This window comes from Parus major, chromosome 1A (genome assembly GCF_001522545.3).
Source record: "Parus major isolate Abel chromosome 1A, Parus_major1.1, whole genome shotgun sequence".
Classification (NCBI taxonomy): domain Eukaryota; kingdom Metazoa; phylum Chordata; class Aves; order Passeriformes; family Paridae; genus Parus; species Parus major.
In genome coordinates this window covers 41698423-41706993 of record NC_031773.1, presented here as the reverse complement: position 1 = coordinate 41706993, position 8571 = coordinate 41698423, and positions in this window count along the sequence as shown.

The following is an 8571-nucleotide window of genomic DNA, read 5'->3' as shown; positions in this document are numbered from 1 at the left end:
CCTTCCCTTCCCTTCATTTTAATAAGTGTGTGAGAGCTTTGTGAGCTTTTGGCCAGCAGTTTTAGGGACATTCTGCCTTAGAACACTCACAGAATATGGGAGTTAACAAATCAGAGCCCTGCATGCTGTACTCAGCATTGCACTGCAAGCAGTGTGGCTGCTGTGAGAGGAAATGCACCTTTATATCTTCAAGGTCATAGGAGATACCGTGTCAAATAAATCACTGAGTGTTGTGTGTCTCTGGTTATTACATATATTCTGGAGAGGTGAAATTCGAGACCTCTGATGTTTTGCTGTGTGCTTGGGGGATTCACAGTGCTGGGGCCCAACTGCATGCTAAAATTGGATGGTTTAAAGTCAATTCCTCCTTGACATACCTTTCAAGTCTGAACAGATTGGAAGCCCTCAGGGTTCTGAATGTGACCTTCTCTGGAAGCAGTTTATGAGATTAACTCTCAAAGCACAGCTGGTCTCTGTCTCCTGTTATGCTACACATTAGTGATGCCATCAAACTCTATTTGGAAAAGCACAAAAATCTGCAAGTCTAAACTCCGATATGACTGAGTAAAACTTGCCCTAAATTCTTTATGTTTCCTTTCTCTTTGTTCAGAGTCCTTCATAGAAACTGCTGCCAGAAAGAATTTCATGGGTTAATATCATTGTAAATTGTTTTGCAGAGCCCCTTATAAGTTTGGAGAGACTTCAGGTTTTCTCTTATGTACAGTGAGTCTCTCAATATCATGGTGAGGAAAAGAAGCCCATTTCCCCCCAGATTTGTCAGAGACATTTTCTTCAGAGAGATCTGCTCCACAACACTGGCAGGGGTAGGAGAACAGTTGTTAGGAAATAGGAGTCAGCAACTAAAGAAATGTGAAGTAGAAGCTTCCTTCTTGCTCACATCCTGTGATTAACTGCCAAGATCAATCCATGGAGCTTTATTTTAAATTGATTTTTTTCAAAAGTCCTCTATATAAACAGCATGGAAAGAATGAAGACTCAGACTTTATTAGTTACATCACAGTTCCTCTTTGGCATTTACAGAGGGAGTCTGTGGCTGTCAGAACCAGAATAAGAAGAAAATTGAGTACTACACTTGGCCAGTGTCTGGACCGAAATGGAGTCGATTAGAACCAAGTATCTGTCAAGACTCCTCCCTCTCAGTTATGGTTTTAAAAATGGAAGTTCCTGTATGGTTGCTCTCCCACATACCCTTTCATCTTGTTACCTGCTTTGGGACACAGCTGCCCTGAGCGTTGTGCTCCTGCTGTGGCAGCAGCTGATCCAAACACTAAAGTAGACATAGTGAAACTACATTTTCCCCTGTTGCACCTTAAAAATGTAAAAATTTCTTCTTCCTTTGCTTATTTGCCACTTTGTAAGTGAATATGAGCTTACGTGACACCAAGGTTCATCACTCAAAAGACCCACTTCATGAGACTCCTCAGGCCAATAGTTTTAATCCTGAAAAGATCACACTTTATTGAAGGGTGACAGCTATCATGGAAATGACAACAGAGGAGTAAATAAGAAGTAAAATTTGGACAGAAGATTGTAGGAGGTTTTTTAGAACAACTAAGGCTTCCAAATGTAAAAAAAAAAATCAAGATCCTCTCTGGATTTTTTATCCATCTCATTCCAAGTATGAGAAGAAAGCCTGTGTGACTTTATTTTAAAAGCTGGCTTTTTTTCCCCCTTTATGTAATTTAAAGTATAATGACTTTGTGGCCCTGGTGCAAGCATCATGCATCTGGTACTCTGTTTTTAGAGCAAGCTGTCTTCTGTCTCACTGAGGCTAAAGGGTATGGACTAAATTTCTTGGAATTTCTAAAACTAAAACAGGATACCTTCTAATCTGCAGTGGAAGATTTACTGGAAAAAAATTACTAATAAATCATACTTATAAAGTGGGTGGAGTAGAGGATCTGCTCCAGCCCCATCCCATTCAAAGCCTCAAATGCAAGTTGTGTTGCTCAAATCCCTGGAAAACCAGGGGGTTGCTATCTAAATTTACTGGCCAGGTAAAGCCATCCTTGACATAAAAAAAAGATATGTTCCAGGTAGTTTGGCATAAGCAGAAAAATGAAGTATGGATGACACAGTAATAATTTCTGCAATTAGAAGAATAACACTTCAGTTCCTTTTTGAAAATAGAAATAGGCAACGTCTTTCAAAAAAAAGAAAAAAAATAGGGAAACTTCCAGAGAAACCCAAATAGTCATTGACAGTCACAGGCCAGAAGTGTTCTGATAAATGTTATTTATACTGTTCTTAAAATTTGGAACATGAGATAGAGCAAATGAATGACTGCACTGGAGAAAGAGAACAATCAGCAAGGATGCAAAATTACACTTGGCACAGTTTGCTCTGCCTCAGGGATTTCTAGAGAATCAGTCTTTCATTTTAGCATGAGCCTAAACCCAGGGTTTTGTTTTGTTTTTTTTTACTTTTTATAACTTTTGTGGCCAGTTGCTAGAAATATAGGTTAAAAAAGGAACTTGGAAATACAGTCTATATCTTCACGTCCAGAACTACATCATGATCTGGATTGTTCACTTTCTTGGGACAGGGGAGAAGAACAGAGAAAAATAAATAATTAAAATTAATATTTTCTTCCTTGCATTTATTCTCTGCAGTAATAAAAGATTCTAGATCAAAGAGGTTCTTTGTTAGCAGAATCCAAGTCAAGCCCTAGCTAAAGACAAATCCAAACGGTGCCCTTTTGATCTTTTGCAGTTTCATTCTTGAAACCACTCCCTTAATGCTCTTCATGCCTTTCATCATATGAGCTTGGATGCTAGAAGATTTTCCCCACTGTCAAACAGGGGCTAATCAACACCTCTCAGGACAAAAAAATCAGTGGGATTGTCTTTGAAGGGAGGGTCTGCATTTTAAGTAACCTTCACCACTGTCTCCTGTGTAAAACCAGCACTCTGGAGAAACAACAAGCAACAGCCTTTATGACATGAGATATGGACAGATACTAGACCAAGCTGACCAAGCATTTGCTTTCAGCAATTTTGTGGATTACTGGTAGCCTTTCTTTATCTGCATCTGTAGTTCTGTGATTTGTCTGCTTAAAGGGAGTTAAATAGCATCAATGATCAGGGTCCTTCTCTTCTCTGAACCTTATTTAAGGTATGTATAATTGGCTGTGGAATGTTGTTTTCATATAAAAAACAAAACCAAACCAAAATCAGTGCTATGTGAGCAATTTAACTGCAGAAGCAGTTTAATGTTTACTGCAGTTGTAATTAGAATTCCAGCAGACATTTTCAAATATCCAAGAACAATCAAGGAAACCAAATAGAAGGCAGTGGGGGAACTGTACAAGCAGGGGTTTGGGTTCTTATGCAGGACCTCCGAAAAAAGCTACCACAGCACTGTGGAAGCTTGACATTTCTGAAAAAAACCTCAGAGTGTAGCTCTGAAGAAGATAAGTGGTGAAAAATTTGGGTTTTTTGATTTTATTTCTGGAAGTATTCAAGAATATTCTAGACCAGTCAGTCCCATTTGAGGACAATACTGGATGTGGTTTTAAGAAAGCAGCTGAGGTGCCACATCTGTGAAATGAGACTATCAGGACCTGCTCTTTTGCAGCAAGGTTTTCCTCCCCTTCTAGAAATCTGCTGTGGAGAGATGGCTGGACATGTTGTCCTTGATATGAATGTCTGGGTGAATTATAGGGCATGAGGGAGTAAGGCCCCAGAACACATATATATGTGTACAAACACATGAGCAGAACCACTGCTTTCAGATATCACTGCAAAACGTGACAGAATACAACTGGCAAACAGGCTGCAAACAGCTGAAGAGCTGTTTTTAATTAACCTCAGCACAAGATGATAATGGAAGTGCATTTCTCTTTTCCTGTTGAATGAAGATGCACTGATTCAGCAATAATTGAACCCTAAACACTTTGTGAACTTTTTCTGGGAGGAACTGCAGGAAATGCCAGCAAAGTCATCTGTGAGTCATTAAGAAGGAGAGAGGACTCTCTTGAAGCCATCTTCCCAGTCCTGGATGACAAAGGGAAGGCAGTGATAATGGTGGATCATCCTAAAGTGTCCTACTTGGCATAACCAGTCCATGTTGTGAGTTTTCTGAAAGTAGTTGTTATGAGACAATAGGGTAGTCTGATGTGGTCTAAGATTTCTTAATCAAAGATGCTCTCATCTAACAGCTCTTTTACCCATTACAGTAGAGCTGTTTTTATAGTGCTTATGTTAGAAGAGCAGGACTGCATTTATGTTTCTGCTTTGTGACTGCCAGAGCCCTCAAGTGCTTTATTATAGTACATTGCCAGTTTTGTTGTAACTAAGGTGGAGAACTCCTTACATCTGCAAGTTGGGGTTTTTTTTAATGTAAGACCATAAACTCTTTCTGGTCTTGTCTAGAATTTCTCATGATGCAAGACTGGCTTTGTGGTTCAGACCTGGTTCAAAAAGCAAAAGTTTCTTAAGATACAACTTTCTGAATAAAACACCATGAAACCTGTTGCTGTGTCTTCATGTGAATCACTGCGTAAGTGCCCGTGGAGCAAAGCCTGGTTTCACTCCTATCCCAGGATCTCCTATATGTTCAAGGCAAAGCTGCTGCTTCCATGAAAAACAAGACAGGAAAGCCATTTTTCTTTAATTAAAAAAAATAAAAAATAAAATAAAAGGCAAGAAAAAAAAAAACCAGAAGAAAAAAGGAAAAGAGACTAGTTTTTGCAGAGTTATGCTTAGCTGTAAGGCACCAGATGAATCAAAGCGAGCACTGGCAGGCAGACTATCCCAGCAAGTATCTGCCCACGAGCCAGGGGTTATATGAACTTAATTGCTCAAGGGAACATACTTTGGTTGCTGATTCCATGTCACACCCAGGCAATGTAAATCTGAACCTTGCTCTTGACTGAAATTTGAGAAACCTCTGCAGGCATTTCACTAAAATGCAGCTCTGCTGAAGCAGTTTATGGGCATATTCAGAGGCTTCCAGCTAACTAGAAGCTGGTTGTGAAAAGAAAGTGCAAGATGTGCATGCTGGATGGGAAATGTTGGATATCCAGCAGCTTTGGGAAAGAAGGAGGAGCTGCATAGAGACAGAGAATAACAAATTAAAAGTCAGGGAGCAGATAAAGGGTAAAGGAGGGGGCTGGGAATTCAGGGCAGCAGAAGGAGGAAGGAAGCAGGCGGGGGGAGGTAGGGGAATGTCAGATGTGGCTGGGACCAGAGATCACTCTGCTCTTCCTTCCCAGATGTGTTCTGGGTTACAGAAACTGGTCAAGGGTCAACAGTGCCCTCCTCCTGCCTCCAATTTTGTCAGAAATTGGGCTAGGTAAGAAACAAAGAGAGAAAGATCATATGGATTTAATCATTAGAAAAGGAGGTCATTTAAAGGTAAGGCATGGACAACTGGAAGAATGCTGGTGGCCTAGATGACATAGTGTGAGCAGGGAAAGTCCTTGGAGGTGCATGGATCAGATAAACCAAGCCAAAAAGAAAACTGACTGAAAAAGCTGCAATAGACGTGACCTGCTTTAATGACAGTTCCACAATCCAGGAAAACTTCAAAACCTGTATTATTTCTAGCATCTTCTTCAACAGAGGATGCTGAAAAGAGCAATCTCCTGTTATGTGCTAGCTGGCTTTGGCAGAGTTAGTTGTTCAAGGAGAGATGGAGCAAAGGAAGGAGAGGGGGAGAGGAGGAAACAACTGAAAAAAGCAAAAAAACCAAATTGCAGGTGCCTTGTTGGGAGGGAGGAAGGGAGAGAAAGATGAAGGTGAGAGACCATATATTTGTAACTTCCCTACAATATCAATTTTTCAAAAATGAAATTTTTCTGGAAGTGTTTGTATGGGTTGTACAGATTTTCTATCAGTTAAACAGCTGTTTGATAGTGCTGGCAGATGAGATGTGGTTGCTCTCAGTCACAAACTCCACCCAGGCTGCCATACATCCAAATGTCTCAGGTATGTTTCTAAGCAACTACATGGTGCAATACACATACATGGGTCTGGAAAGCTCTGGACCCTCTTAGTATCTGCTTCCTAGGTGAGCAACTGTGCTCATTGTCACTGTCCTGAAATCATCAGATTTACTCTGCAAAAACTAATATTGTAAAATGTGCATAGTAAGTAGATCAAACACATCTTGAGTTAGCACTCAGTCTAACAGGTCTCTGTCTTAGCAAAGACACCTGTACATCAGGGCTGAAGAGAAAAGTGGCAGCCCCAAATTATTCTTATCTTCTGAGCCTTTTCATTTGCTATTATTTGTTTTATACTATAGTACTATCTACATCTTTGTGATTTATCTCAGAAACCTTGTTAGAAAGTAAAAAAATGTAGGCATTTCCCTATTACCTCAACCCCTTGTCACACCAAAGGTATACTAGAAAGAGTAGAATGAATTAGGTCTCCCAAATGCAACCATGTTGCCTTAGAAAGAGAAACATTAGATTAGCGCCCAGACCCCCGAAGAAACACAGAATTAACTGTGGAAGATTCTTACAACCTGGGAGAAGCTACTCATGCCAAAATGGGCACACTCGCCGTTGGCTGCTTGTGGTTTCTAGGCAAGATCAAGATCAGAATAATGGGCAACAGGTGATCTCAAATGGGTAAAATTACATGTCCTGATTGGAACTACAAAACAGTAAATGCTCTACAATGTCTGTACAACTAATTGCTGACAGTAGTTGCAGCATGAATGACAAACACCACCCTCAGTGAGGCAACAAATGCAATTGTGCCACAAAGTGTGAAGCATCTCTTGTAAATGCTGAGCAAGAGACTTGCTGTAATATGTGAAACATTGGGACAGACTGAGTAGGAACCTATGAGATCATGCATCTTTTCAGTTTTCTGCTTTCAGAGGCAAGTTTCCCTTACTTCATGCAATTGAAATTGTCTGGAGAGCTCTAGAGAGAGAAAGGAAACTGGGAGGAGAGATTAATTTTCACAATAGTAAACATGGTGGTTCCAAAGTTCCCTGGTGTATTCACCACTTACCCATTTGAAACTATTCAGAGCACTAAATCCCTTTGCACATAATTGCTTTTTAGATGCTATCGAGATATGAAACTCCCTTCTGAAATTTCTGTCACTTGTCTTGCAATGTTTTATATTACCTTGTTATTTCTAGTATGTAGATAATAGAAGCTTAGTCCTGGATTTCAAAGTTAAGCCTGTAAGCTGGTCTGTGGTCTTCTATTAAACATACAGACAGAAAATAAGAGTTATGTGAAAAAGCTGAGAGAACTGGATTTATTTAGTCTGGAAATAAGAAGCTGAAAAAGCAAATGATAACAGGTGTGCCAAGACAGCTACATGGAAAACAGTGACCAATTACCTTCCTGGATCCCAGGGAACAGGATGTGCAGAAACTGGCTTATTTTGCACCAAGACAGATTTAGATCAGTCATTAACTGGGAATGTGAATGGTTACTTAGAGAAATTGCAGAATCCCTTTGAACACCTAAGATATGTTCATTCAAATGCACAGATATCTATAGGGTGTAGGTATGCTTGGAGCTGCCCCCAAACACAAAGATGAACTCAACACCTGCCCTCTTGAGGCACCTTCCACCCACCTGCTTCTGTGATGTTGTCTCAAGCACAGGAGCAATCCCTGAAACCTGCCAGTTCTGGAAGATGTCACACTACCTGTCATTTGGAAGAGAAAGGGAGGAATCCATGGAGGCCATGGTGTTCAGAGGAGCCAGGGTGGGCATCAGAGGCAGTGCCAGCAGCGCAGCAGCTGTGCTGCCCATGGCACATGGTGTGGCTGTAGCTTGCTGAAGGTGTGCCAAGAGCAAGAAGCAGTTGCCTGGCAGTCCTGTGGTGCTCACACAGGCTCTTGCTTCCTCTGTACTGTCCATGCACCATGGGAGCTAGGTGTAGCCAACTACATGGGGAGAAGCAAGAGGAAGGAGAATGAGCTCTCTCCTCTCCCCGGTCTCTCTGAGAAGTCAGAACAATGCTCCCAACAGCAGCTCTGATGTCAGACGAAACAAAGACCTTCCCTGCTCCTCCTCCATCTCTGTAGCTGCCCCATCTTTCTCACATGCTGCCCTCTGCTCCCCACACAGACTCCACTTTGATCATTCCACCATCACTTTGTGAGGTCCTGTGGGACCTCAGTGGAACAGCCCCAGACCCTTTATTTTCATGAATGCTCTGGATCCTATTGGGATTGAAGTCCTCAGGTTTGTCCCATTATGGATGGTTCTGTGCTCTCGTAGTCACAATAATGAGTTAAGGAGTGCCATAGGAGACACATGCTGTGTGAAAATAAATTAACTCAAAGTCTCAAGAAATTTTGTGGTGCAGGAGTTTGGTAGGAGTTTCTTGAAACTCCTTTTTTTACCTCCTGTGCTAATGATGACTGCATTTCCCAATTTTGTGCAGAAGTGGAAATTCCAAAATGCTCATGGAAAAGTTTTACTTGTGGTCTCTGACCAACCCATAGGCATAAAGAACTGGAAACATTGTAAGAGCACTCTACCCACCAGCTTGGAAAAGAGTAACAATATTTATTTACTTATTTTATTTATTGCCAAGACCAGATCCAGCATTTAAGTGGTAAGCA